We start from the raw sequence: 14,253 nt of genomic DNA, 5'->3' as shown, positions 1-14,253 counted from the left end.
TAACTAATTGCCCCTCACTTGATGTCACGCCCATTGTAAACGCTCGGCAGCGCATTCGCCTCAGTGTACTGTTCACCGTGCTTTCACGTACACTTTGTGTGTACAAATGAGAAATGTTGAGCCACATTACGGTGTTAGAAAGATATACGTTTACTTGTGGTGCAGTGTGCTTCGTAGTGCGCAATTAAACAAAATGTGCCGGATTTCTTCCATTCCGTACCACTTGAGACGGCATAAAATGGAGAACCGGGTGGAGCATGGCCTACAGAGAACACTGCCATGGTAACACCCGCTACATAGATTTTTTTTTTCGTACCATGCACTTGCGGGGTATACCATGCACTTTGCGGTTAGTATAGTTATAGGTAGGTTCCTCCTGTCTGATCTCGTTTGGGGCTCATACAATAAGAAACGCATGTCCGATGATGTGATTTGAAAATTGCAGGGTCTAATTAACAGCCCGATACCCATTCTACCACAAAATAAAAAATAATGATAACAGAGAACGGAAGGTTTCATGGTAATAAAAACGCAAGTACCGCGTCCACGACATTGCAATGGTGATGTTGAAAAGCTCCTTCGAAATCCGTCGCTTTCTTGCTATACTGTTCTTAGTTACAGACATGTTGTCTAGATATTTTACGTACACCAATGCTAAAACACTTCATTATACTCTTTTAGCTCATCCATCCGGCGTACAACCCTCTACGAAATATCAAATTACCGCAGACATGGAGGGCAGTAACAACGCTGGTATCGACACCTTGCGACGCTTCAAGCCAAACAACAACAACGCGTTTTATGTTACACGAGTGTTCTTGTTCAAGAATATAATGGAATTGCATGTTGTCGATTACGCCGCAGTCGATGCTTTACATGATCACCTAAGTGGCCACTGCAGTAATATAATAGCTATGTGTCCTGTCTTCTTAAGAGAGAGAGAGAGAATGAAGAGGAAAGGTAGGGAGGTTATACCAGATAAGAGTCTCCGGTTTGCCACCCTACACTGGGGATGGGGGATAGGGGTTAGAAAGATGACAGAGAGGAAAACGTTAAAAAAGGGAAAAAAACACGCACACATGGAGACACATACACGAAAAGTCTGCGTTATAAGATGGAGCCACCGAGCATCTGGTCACTTCTCCGTCCCCGGTGTTGCGTTGTTGCTGGAGCGAGTCGGCCACGGGACCAGCCGAGTTATGAGCAGACGTGTAATTGTGTTTGTTCGAGGTTTACAGACTCGGGACGCGTAGCATAGGTGGCGCGAGCTGTCGGTTAAGTCGAAAGACGACGCGTAGATGGCAAGGCAAGAGGAAGCGACGATACTGTTGTGCCCAAATATACAACACGCCATTCTTTCTCAATTAGAATCGGCTTTCTAGCTAACAAAATTTAAGAACGCTATAGTTATGTTCTTTTACATAAAGCCGATTTGAAAGCTATCGCAAGTTGGGAAATTTTAGGTGACGTTTAGTCTAGTTACGTAAAGTCGCTTCTGAAGCTGGAGCATCGCGCAGGAGGGTTGATCCTTCTTCCGGAAACCCTAGTTTGAGATGGACCAGGTTGGGCTTGAACTTGCTGAACTAAAACTGGCGGGTAAAGTTGATACCCACCAACCAGTGTCCGCATCTAATGTTTTGCGTTTGATGCGGACAGCTGTCCCTTTTGATAGCGTTTGAGTCACATGGGTCCCGCACGGACTCCTTTCGGTAGCGGTCGAAAAAGATATGTTAGATATGCTGCGTTTGACTAGATTAGAATGGGAGGATGTGAATGGCAGCAGCGTCTACTGTGTTCTCTAACCGTGTTTCGTACAAACGTGACCACGGCGGTGAAAGGTAATTGCCAAATCCATGAAACCTTATGGAAACATCATTTGCCGCTTCGTAATTGAACAGAAAATGTCTCGAGCAGGACTAGGGAGGCGGTCCACGGTTTGAAAGAACTAATACCCCTGTTACATAGGCCACTTTCACCGTAAAACACCACGCATCATCATCATCATCATCATCATCATCACTTTCAACTACATTTGAGCTGAACGGCAGCTCAAAAGCAGACTCCGGATTACCAAATATTTCACATCGCCGTCGCATCGCCTGCCTATCCTTATTTCAAAAATTTTTTATAGTCCTCTCGACATTGCACCACACATTTCTCCGCCGGCACAAGCATCGCGTCGCACAGGTCATTCATTAAGTGTCGCTCGCCCCAAAACTTGAGTGTCACTTTTTCCGTGCTCTTTTCTTTTTTTTGCCCTCGTGTAGTTGTAGACATGGAACGGCCTTCCTTACGACATTTCTGCCATCACCAGTTCATCTGCATTCACGGGAGAAGTGTCAGCGATTGTCTCACCTTAACTAATATTGCTTTAGCTATTGTTGTAATCGCACCCTTATGTAATACCCCCCTGTGGGGTCTTTAAGAACGTAAAGAAAGAAAGAACACTGAAACTGCCTTTTTGACTGAACAGTTCAGTTCAGTTAAGCCCACACGGTCACATGATAGCGACCTAGAAGCATCCGTAAACGAAAAAAAGAAAAACGCCTCTGGTATATTTCTGACAATAACTAATATAAAAGTAAGTGTTTTATGGCAACAGTTATTGTTTTAATTAGTTCTACTATGGCATTTTTTATTTATTTATTTATTTATTTATTTATTTATTTATTTATTTATTGAAAACAGCATCCAATTAAATATCAAAGACAATGTGAAGCCTATCCGCTCGTTTCCATGTTTTCATGTTTGTTTAAAAGTGTCCGCGCCAGTTTTTGCTATCTGCACGGTATGCCGCCTTGTGCTTGTGTGTGGTGAGGACGTTCACTACAGCTCCTTGTTTGTGTGACTTCGTGCACAGCAGATACAGGCGCGGGCGATGTCTCAATCTCGCTTGGCGCGTGATTGCGACCGTGAACATTTCGGGCACGCGGGTGTACGCATGGGAATGGTGCTTGACCGAGTGTAATGGCACTTAATGGTCTTCCCAGATTCCGATCAGTATTTATGTCATCGCTTGCGGCCGCGCGAAGCACTTGTTCGGCGCTGCAGAGAGTTAATAATTTACGACGATGGCGCATTCACTCTCGTCGCACCTACGGACACCGCCATGGCTTGCCTCGGCTGGGATCGCTAGTCTCAGTTGAAGTGCACTACCATTGGGATGTCGATGGCAGTTGAACCAGCTGTTTAGCACTCCTAACTACAATCGTGTTCAACTGCCGCTCGCCTCAACGGCACTTGTCCGTGTAACGGCGGCATAATAAATCATCCAGATATTTCAAGATACGGGAGACACGATTATCGTTCAAGTCATCACACAGTTAATTGTCAAGTTTGGCTAAAACCATCTGGCACAGCATTGGCACATCGCTGGGGCAACACTGGAACGAATGCAGATTCCCTTGTTTAAGCACCAATAGCTTGCCGTCAAATGTAACATATCACAGAAAGGTAAAACGCTCACATGGTCCATGAACGACTCCGTGGAGAGGCCACACTTTCCCTGAAAGAAAGGTTCCCTTTCGCTTTCCACAAGTTTCGGCATGTATTCCTACAAACAGTTCTACCTGGGTAACACAATAGTCCAGGTCATCTATATCCTCTGAAAAAAGCCGCGTTAGCGCTCATCACTTCTTATCTCAGGACGTCGACCACAGCCTTAGAAACGGATCTGTAGTGGCGATGACACTCGATGAAAGTAACAGATAGGGTGCCTCGATGCTAGCGCCACGGTGTCGAGATACCCTAGTAGCAGACCATTTCTCACCAGCTTCTGCCACGAACTCCCTTCAGTGACGATCGCTTTGGAGGAATGCTTGGGTTTGTTCGTCTTGACCACGAACAACACAAATGGCATGTCGCCTCTGCTCTTCCTACCGGCCTTTTTCGAGTACTGCAGGTTTTCTGCAGGAGGACTGCTGGCGAAACTACCACAGCTGGAACATCGACGCTCGACAGCTCACTGATTTCACGCAAACCCCGCATGGACAGTCCTTTCACTATGGGCTAACTTGAAGCTGCACTTGCCTTGTGCAAGCGTTCATCATTGCCAGGACCCGGCGGTATAACCTATCGTGCCCTATGTAATATTGGCGAAGAGGCTCGAAAAGTGCTCCTTCACTTGTTCAACACCTCCTGGCAGACATGCATGGTTCCACAGGAATGGAAGACCAGCCGCCTAATTCCATTGCTCAAACCTGGCAAGTCGCCTGTATACATTGCATCATGCCTACCGATTGCGCTTGCCAGCTGCATCGGAAAACTAATGGAGAGAATGGTTCTAGCACGATTAGAATGGTACCTCGAACATTACGAGGTATATCTAGACGCAATGGCAGGTTTCAGGAGTAGCCGTTCTTCCACAGAAAACGTTATCGACCTGGTGATGTATGTCGAGCACCAGAAGTCCTGCAAACGATTATCTGCTGCCCTGTTTCTGGATGTCGAGGGAGCATATAATAACGCAACGCATGAAGCTATCTTCAGCACGTTAGAGGCAGTAAGACTTGGCGGCGAGATCTACTTATGGTTTAGTAGCTGCTTACAAAAGAGATAATTTTTCATACTTACCGAGGATGCCCCAACCCCCCAGCATTGTAGTAACCGTGGGGTACCTCAGGGTGGAATACTGAGCCCAGCGCTCTTCAATTTAACACTAATTGGATTCGTCGACATTCTTCCATGCACCCTGCGGCTCTCCATCTTTGCCGACGACATTTGCAGTTGGACGTCGGGTGCGACACGAATTCAGCTTCGCGCGCGGCTTGAAAAGGCAGGCACTTTAACATTATCGTACCTTCGGGAACAGGGACTTCAAATATTATGCGAAAAGTGTGCAGTGGTGGCATTTACCAGGAAACCAATGTCTCCGTCCATGATATCCGTCGCCGGACAGCTGATCTCGTACAGCACAAGTCACAGATTTTCGGGGGAGGTTATTGACAGAAATCTCTCATGGATCCCTCATGTGAATTATGGGAAAAAACGACTGACGGAAATTTGCCGTATGCTTAGGTTCCTAGCAAGAAAGACATGGGGAGTGTCAATATAATCTATGCTGCAACTATACAAGGTCCTCTTTATTGGATTCCTGCGGTATAGCCTACCGGTCATCTCGAACACCTGCAGAATTAACCTGAATACAATACAAGATATCCAAGCCCTCAGGATGTGCCTTAGTCTACCGCGGACATCGTCGACGACAGAAGGTATTGCAATATCTCAACATTACGCTATCCGAACGCACATTACCATTGAAACAATGCGTGTGCACATAAAACACTTCGCCAGGATCTCTACTCACCACCTCGCAAGTCTCTCTGTAGAAATGCCCCGCACGGCTTTCAGTGCAACTGTCTTCGCGCACCGTGCCTCTTTTACTTCAGAGAGTGCGCATCTGCTGCAAGACCTTTGATTCATCCATCGTGTGTTAGCTGTACTCAAGTAAACCTCACAATCCCAGGACTTCAGAAAACGTCGCACTTGCCGTCATCAGAAATCAAGCAACTTGCTTTACTCCTCTTGTACTAGAAATCCAGTGACTGAACACACGTCTACACTGATGACTCGACTACATCAACTAGTTCCGGTTGCGCTGCAGTTATATCAACAAGGAGAATAACCCAATCGTTCAAGACTTCCCATATCACTACGTCTACAGCTGCAGAGCTCGGGGCTCTCCGCGGTGCACTTCATGTGATCAGTACAGAGATTTTTGGAAAATGGGCAGTATTCTGCGATTCAAGGCCGGCCATACAATTTATACCGCCATTTCTCCGACATGGAACTGAGGATCAACTGACGTGCGAAATCGTGGAACTCATTTATCATTTGAGAAAAAAATGCCATGATATCACCTCTCGATGGATACCTGGTCATTGCGGTATCATAGGAAATGATGACGCAGATAAGGCAGCTCGGACATCAAACCAAGAAGATTCCTGCGTCCACATTCTTTTCTCAAGGGCGGACGCCGTAAAACAGCTTCGTCTTCTAGCACGCACACTCTCGTTAGCTGAGAGGAATACTGCACATACAATTAAGGCGCACCAGACTGCACAGACTCAACCCTTCACTGCAACTCGGACCTCCGGCCGGACTGGTCTCTTCTGTGTCGGTTGTGGTTGGGAGTTGCCTTCGCGAAAGCTTATCCAGCAGTAATTCGTATGGCTGACAGTCCTGCATGTGATCCCTGTGACTGCGAGTAGAACACTGACCATCTATTGTGTCACGGTCCTCAGTTTGAAGCACAAAGACAATCTATTACCAACGCATTCAGGAAACTAGATCATCGTCTTCTGAATGAATAGACAATACTGGAATACTATAGAACACCATCCCCACCGATCATAGACTCAGAAGGCACTAAACGCTCTTTTGTGCTTTCCAGACGGGCTGCCAGATGGGCCTTTGACTCTGTAGTGCTGTTCGTGGACGTCTCTCTACCTCAATCTCTCTCTTTTTCTTCCTTCTTTCTATTCTCCTCCCTTCCATGTTAAGCTCTTCGAGAAGTTTTAGAGGCTTAGTTTTCACTTCTCATCTTCTCTGGTTCACCTGCTTAAAATTCTTATCTCTACCTTCCTCGGCATTGTTTTCGAACGACTCAATGAGAAGGACAGCAAACAGACTTTCCTTTCTTCTACAGAACCATGTATCAACTAGCTACACTTAAATTATGTGGTTTTACGTACCAAAACCACTTCCTGATTATGAGGCACGCCGTAGTGGAGGACTCCGGAAATTTCGACCACCTGGGGTTCTTTAACGAGCGCCTAAATCTTAGTACACGGGTGTTTTCGCATTTAACTATCTACACTTATTACAAATGTTATATGTATACAATCAAGGTAAACCTTATTACTATCAGCTTAAACCTAGCCAATCGTTCGCAAATTGTCTAGCACCGGAATCATAGTAATTACCGTTAGAGTAGTGGTTGCTCCATACCGTGGTCCAACAGCCTGTTCTATTTTTTGAAGAATCCTGCTCTCCGGTCATAGCCCCGATATATCACATGACCTACGCAGTAGGGTATCGCCATTGCTGGTATATGGTCAAGCAACAGGCGAGACGATGACAGGTAAAAGTTTTCAGCTTTTGTTCAGAACCGTCGCTTTCTTTTTTTCTTTTATTTTTCGCAGAACGCTCAGAACAAGTATGTAATTCAGGTTCCTCGTATCGCCGAATCTTCGGATCAGGGCTTAAATTTCATGTGGTGCCGCGTGACAGCTGTCATGTCTTGATAAACAGCGCGAAAAAAAAAAAAGAAACGTGGAGGCACTAGACAGGGAGAAGACTGAGAGAACAAAATGTAATGTAATCCCGGGGAAAGGAAAAGCGGTAGGCCGCGCAGTTGGCGCCCAACAAAGGCTAATGGGGCTGGGATCGGAGGCTGGGCGAGGCTTCCCGCGGCGTATAATCGGCGCCGCCACCGCGACCAGGCGACACCGGCGGCTGTCACAAACAGAGCGCTGTCAGGCCGCCCACTCTTCTGGGTCGCCGAAGAGACGAACGGCCAACCCCCGAAGATACGCTGAAAGGTGCGCGCCATTATCGGGCGCGACAGTTTCCCGAGACCCGGTCGATGCCGCGCCCGCCGGAGAACTGGCTGCCCTGAAATAGAAAATGCCACGGTCGTGCATTCGGCGCGCGGGGCTCCGCGACAGCACACGTCAGGGCCGCTCAGGCGCCTTCCGGCACATCAAGCCACCGGTCCCTCCTCTCGAGACGTGGCAATCACGAACGACGGGCCGTGTTCCGATAAAGAAGCCGCGTGCGCTTTTTGAAGCCGCTGTAAAATACGTATACTATTGGCTCTCGTCCTGCGATGCGAATCTATCCCCTCCCCGCATGTCTTTTCTTTCTTCCCTTGAATATGAGAGGGTCAGCTCCTCATGCTGCAGATATTCTGCTATTCTTTCTCCCAGTTTTTGTTTTGCGCGTCTCGCCTTTTGGGCGGCGAGAGACCACGGTATTTCGCCCGATCGTCCAACAGCCATTACCGTGATGCAGTGCATTGGCACGACGAGTCCCTAGATATCCATTACGTTGTCATTTGTGAACTTCATCTGGCAGGATCACTGTCTGTCCGTGTGCTATCGCGGTTGAGGCAAAGCTAGATTACGGGCGCGCGCTCTTTCTCTGTAGCGTTCGCTGGTATACGTATGTGTTTACTCTTGTACCGACCATCGCGGCAGAGCTTTCGAAGTCGTAACCGCAAACGATGCTCATTGGTCTTGTTTTCTCGCTATGCCAGTTGCTTGTCAAACAATGCGCCTATAGAGGCATTCTGTGCTTCACCGACCTCGTGGCCGGTGCAGCAAGATGGTTGGGTCGGAGAGCGATACCGCTAAAGCAAATGGGGTCAGTTAATTGAAATTCCTTCAGTTGCCTTTCTCATTTATGTTTGATTGCTGCCGCTGCTTTTATCGAACATTTGTGAGGCATCACTTTAATTATTCTCTGGAGGTACGTGACGTGGTGTGTATGAGACCCTGAAATGTTTAGCTTTCTCCTTGGACGTAACAGACATGGTGATAAGAATATATGGTAAATGGGATTTGCTTCATAGCAATAGAAATAATACCAAACAATCACAGTCTTCGCCTAATATTAGCTGAACGGGAAGTCATAACTTCTGTCAAGTAATGAACCCTGAGCTCTGTGTGTACCGAGCCAAGACAGAGAGAGAGAAGGGAGGGAGGAGGAAAGGCAGGGAGGGTAATCAGACAGTCCAGTTTACTACCCTACATGTGGGAAGGAGGGAAAGAGGAGTGAAAGAGAGAGAAAGAAAGGACATGATTCTATATCGCAGTTTCACATGCATTAAGCTAGGTGCAGCATGTCTACAGTCGGGCACTCAAGTCCGTTGCGCTCAGGTACTGAAGAAGCGCTCGAATGGCTTTCTGGGCAAATTAATTGTGAGGCCAGGCTCCCAAGACCTTTGCTTCTGTGAACGGCCCATCGTCCGGTCTATCTAAGGCACACTGGAGAGTCTGACGTTAGTTATTGAAGCGGGAACAGTGGCACAGAAGATGGCTGTTGGTCTTTTCACACTTGCACTTACCGCACATAGGTGAGTCGACCATTCCAATACGGTAGTTGTAGGAGTTAGTGGGACAAAGAATACCGAGCCAAGGACTTTCCATGCTTTAGTTCAATACTGAGATGCAAAACGAAGCGATATGACACGTTTGTAATATTTCAGAGATAAATACACCAGGTATGACCGTCATCTAGTAATGGAGCCAACATATCTGCTAACAAATTCACATGCTACAGAACACGGTGGTGGTGATGGTGGTGGTGCAGCAGGCGGGGTTAGCTTTAATACATAACTGGGCAGTGTTCCGCCACAGCCTCCTACGAGTTGAGATAAGGGGTGTGTCACCAGGGGTCGAAAAGCCCAGTTTCTCGCATGAAGGCAATCAACAGTCGTTGCATTCTTTTCCTGAATGCCGCGGGCCCTCGTTGTAACGCTTACTTTGAGGCCGTCAACACCACGACGTTTCGTGCAGAAGAGGCGCGTAGTTTTCGCCAAGCCGCGGTAATTGTGGCTCTTTCTACTGTTGAAGACGAAACTATACGTGAACCATGCAGCCAGACCATGCCACATCAAGGGAGGCTATGCAGAATGCCGCTGCGTGGCTATCTGTTGGTATACACACCGACCCGCCTTGCGGGTTATCCTTCTAATAAAAAAAAACCAGTGAGAGTCCTACGAATGCCCGCGTTGTGCATTCTCAATGGTAATCAGAACAGTAATTAAACCGTTGTAATGGTGCCTGCTTTGACGCAGGAACGGGTGCCGCGTCGACAATGTCGGAGGCCGTGAACGTTATGTACCGGATATTTCTACCTAAGCAGTGAACGACACTTTATTTCTCATTCGTGCAGCTCTCCTACCTGAAGAATATCTTTTTACTTGTGCAGGAGGAAAAGTTACGCGTATAGGGCACCTCTATTTCGCTAAACGTCTTCAACTAAAGAAGGACGCTGGCCTCCCAAGCGTGATAAAAGTGATTTCAGTGCATCGCATTGTTTTTTAGATAAATATAGCAGCCGCTCTCTGTCATGCTTGTGCGCACTGTAGCGCTCACGCCGAGTAACACTGCGAGAGATATAGAGAAAAGAATGCATAGAGAGGTAGGGAGGTTAACCAGAGGTAGTTCCGGTTGGCTACCCTGCATGGGGGGAAGGTTTAAGGGGGATAAAAAGAGAGTGGAAGGAGGAGATAAAGAGAAAGATAGACGAGCACGAACAAACGGCGTACACTACAGAGCAGTAGATGGCAGCGTTCTTAAAGTCTATCGTGAAGCCCTGTAGAACGCAGGAACCCTAATAACGCGAGTAAGGCCTTCAACGCGGATGCTCTTTGGGAGCACTGACCTAAAGCTTTCAGTTCTGATAGTAGAGGATTGTCCAACTGTTCCAGTACTCTGCACATCACCTGTTTCTGGGCACTATATCGCGGGCAGACACAGATAATGTCTGTGAGTGTCTCTTCGCTGTTGCATGTGTCGCACGTGGGACTGTTGTCCATTCCAATAAGGAAGGTATATATGAGTTCGTAAAGGCACCGCCTAGCCACAGACGGTACAGCATGGTCTGTTCACGTCGTGGTAACCCAGGCGGGAGGTGCATCCGTATGTCCGGAGACAACGAACGCAGACGACACATGGTGAGAACGTTCGAGTCCCACAGGGACTAAGTACAATCACGGGACATCAATCGCAGCCCAGCCGCAGGGTCTGTTCGCGAAAGCGGAATGAAGACTCATTGACCACTTTTACGCGCAGATCGGGTAGCTTCGTCGGCGTGGTCGTTCCCACTGATGTTAGAATGTCCTTGAAGCCATTGAATGATTGTGTTGTGTCCCTTCTCATGGCTGCGATGATATAAGTGTCGAGTTTTGTAGGATTTGTATATGCCCCAGTGGCGCCTGCGCCATGGTTTCCTATTTACCGGCACTCCACAACGAGCTTTGTTTAAGTCACTGGATTTACGTGCGCACAAAGCCCCGAAAATACGCTGCAGTGATGTGACCATTTGGAAGAAGAGTGATAGCAGTGTGCTTATCAATTAAAGCCTCCTATGTCTCTTGCGTTTTGGCACTCCATTCAAACTTTTCCTTATCTGGGTTCCCGATTCTTCTCCTTTGTTCCTGATGCGAGGCCGTTTGTACAAATTGCTGTTCTTGTTTTGCGAAACGACCATAAAAAGCAAACAGGGGAACACTGGGTGCCTAAAAACTGACCGATTAAATGTGCAGCGATGCTGTAAGACATGATGCCAGGCTAGTGTGTGCAAAAAAAGAACAAAAACAAGAAAAGACCATGGTGTGAAGCTTCTACTGTCTGCATTGTGCCTTCTGTAGCACCTTAAGGGCTCAGGAAATAAATAAATAAAACAACATCGCGTTTATACGCAGCGTGATGAATTCCGCAAGGAAGGCGTTACGAAAACTTTCAAAAGCGACAAAAATCCACCAGATGCCCTTCGTGCGAAATTAAAGCCTTATTCGTTCTGTATAGTGTGAATAGCGTGAAGAAGGGCAAGAAGAAATGATAAATACTATTTTATAGGCAGCAGTACTTACACACAAAAAAAAATTGTCGGAGACATACGGGTGGGCTAAACACGAACCAGCCAGGGTGGCTCCTCGTAAATCATGTCGGATGTGGAGCGAAGACAGGCGCCGTACACCAGAAATGGGAATTCCTTCCGCATTCCCGCGGATCGTTTGAGGACGAAAGGCCACGCTTGGATCGAGGCTCCGCCGAAATGAAAACGTTCACTCCGGTCGCGAGGCGCTCCTACGGCAGTCGTCTGTCTCGGTCGTGTGCCCCTATGTAGTCCCGGATTTGAACACGGTGACAGTTCGATATATTGCGCCAATACAGAGTGCGGGCGCTTCATCCTTGCACCGGACGCGGCCGGGGAACGTCAGGCGCCTGTTTCTTCGCCCCATTTGCGTGCTCAGCAGCAAAAAGCAAGCAGAATCGCTCTGCTCCCATGCGTGCGTTATATCTACACTGAGCTGCATTTGCGCAACGACTGTAAGCGTTGTTAGTGTTCGCAGTTGACCGCGGTGTAAATAATTTTGTAAACCTCAACCAGAGAAACTAACAGCACTGACATCGTCGTCACGTGATGCTGAAATACAATACTAGATGGAAGGCACGCCTCATATGCCCTCGCTGTCGTGAGTACATCGCCAACGTCCATTGTCTAAGCGTGTGAACGGTGCACTCTGAAGCAAAGCGACGACTTTAGTGATATTGCCGCGGGCTCGAATTAGCCCCTCGCTGGGTACCCGCTGCACCATTGACTAGTGCTCGATACATCGCGTTGCACTTTTGTCGAGAAGGCGTTTGTCTTTAACAGACACGTGGAAGCGCCTTCCGAGCGCCTTGCACAGTTGCGAGTGTGGTTGCGCGCTGGTTCCCTGGAATGTACCGGGCTGCCTCTACCAGCTATTTTGTATCTCTTCGTTGCGCAGCTTGGTATTTAGTGCGCTCCTATCTGCGAACGGCCGGGAGGCAGGGAACAAAGTGTTATTATCAGACAAGGGGGCTGCTTATATAAAGACAGATACAAATATGAGCATGCACACTTCGTACCGTAAGGGCAGGTGTTAACATGACAGTGCGCATACTTACATCTTCCTTCTTTTCGAAGAGAAAACAAAAGGGGAAAAAATTACAAATGCTCATGTCAGGGACCTAGGTGTCTCTGGCAGGGGGTAACGTTGTGGCGGTCTACGCGGACGGTTACTTCTACAAAGGATGTCCTCACGTTGTAGCTCCGCCATGTGGTCAGGCTGGGATACCGACTCCACAGAAGCTGTAACTTCAGGGTCCGACGTAGGTTGCATTTCTTTGGAACTGAGATGCTCCCTGGTGCGCCGCAGCTCTTGTCCGCTGTATGTAAGTAGGGTGTACGACCGAGGTGTGCCTGCAGGGCCTACAACCACAGCTGGTGACCAGGTTCTGCGTATGGCGTCGTACACTGATACTGGAGACCCACTGCGAAAATGCGGTAGACGCTTGGCCGTCCGGTTGTAGAAGATCCGCTGCTTTTTTCTTATTTCCTGGAGGCGATTGCGAATGGCTTGTGGTAGCACAGTCTGAGGTGCTGGGAGATAACCGGCAACTGCGTCCTTCTTTGGCGGCCCATCAATCCTTGAACGCGCGACTTTAGTTGCTCGTCCCTTGGCACGTTTCACCACTCCAGCAGGGCGCTGTAAAATTCCAGGGTTGCGAAAGGACACTTCGTTAGCAGTTTTTTCACCTCCTGCACTGCACGCTCCGCCATGCCATTACCACGAGGATAGTACGGGCTTGAAATTACCTGGGCAATTTCGAGCTGCGCAGCAAAAGAGCGGAAGCACGCGCTGTTGAAAGGTGGGCCGTTATCACTGCACAACTTTGACGGGATTCCATGAGTCGCGAAGACGAGCATGCACGCATTGTTTACCGCTGTCGCTGTTGTCTGACGTAGCTTTTGAACCTCGAAAAAGAACGAGTAGAAATCCACGAGGATCAGGTAGGGCTGGTCATCGTGGTGGAAAATATCAAGACCTACTACTTGCCATGGCAGGCCTGGTATCTCGTGGCTAAGCATAGGCAGTCTAGTGTGCCTGCCTAAGAAGAAGACGTGATTCTATTGCTGAGTGCTTGTTCTCCGTCACCAGTAATTTGTGGTAATTCTCGCTTTCTTCCGGGCATCACTGTTCCCTGCCCGACGGGAATGGAAGTGGAGCCACCCGCACTCCCACTTGATGTAGCGGCGCCCGCGTCGGCAGCCTCAAGGAAGCGGAACAGCCTCTCGAGCGACAGCGAGGCTACCCTGATAGACTCGACCGAGAGCGACGACAGCTCCGACGACGACTACGTGACTGTCCTGAGCCAGAAAGCAAAGCGGCGGATGCTTAGGGCCTCTGTGGACACATCTACTATGAGGACTCCGCAGAGTTCGCCGAAGTACACCATCCTTTTCTTACCTGTGCTACCCTCCGACAACATGAGGTTCCTCAACAGGCAAGTTGCATCGGTTGAACTCGAGAGACTGTTGCCGAATAGCATTGAGGACGTACGAGTCAACCCTCGGAAGAATATTGTCGCGGTAGACGTCGCCCAAGCGTCGGCGTTAGATTCTCTGCGAGCCGTCACTGTTCTCGGTGGCATGAACGTCCGTGCCATCATCCCGATGGGAAAAGAGACTACTACAGGCGTCATATATGACATTGAT

At 48.3% G+C, this 14,253-nt stretch overlaps 1 protein-coding gene across 4 annotated transcripts in view; it reads left to right on the top strand.

Moving 5' to 3' along the window:
* Positions 1–14,253, top strand: part of Pde1c (Phosphodiesterase 1c) — an 879,030-nt gene that overhangs the window by 423,961 nt on the left and 440,816 nt on the right. The window lies entirely within an intron of this gene.

Source organism: Dermacentor albipictus, chromosome 1 (genome assembly GCF_038994185.2).
Source record: "Dermacentor albipictus isolate Rhodes 1998 colony chromosome 1, USDA_Dalb.pri_finalv2, whole genome shotgun sequence".
Lineage (NCBI taxonomy): Eukaryota > Metazoa > Arthropoda > Arachnida > Ixodida > Ixodidae > Dermacentor > Dermacentor albipictus.
Note: the sequence above shows the minus strand (reverse complement) of the source record. Positions and strands in the feature narration are given on the sequence as shown.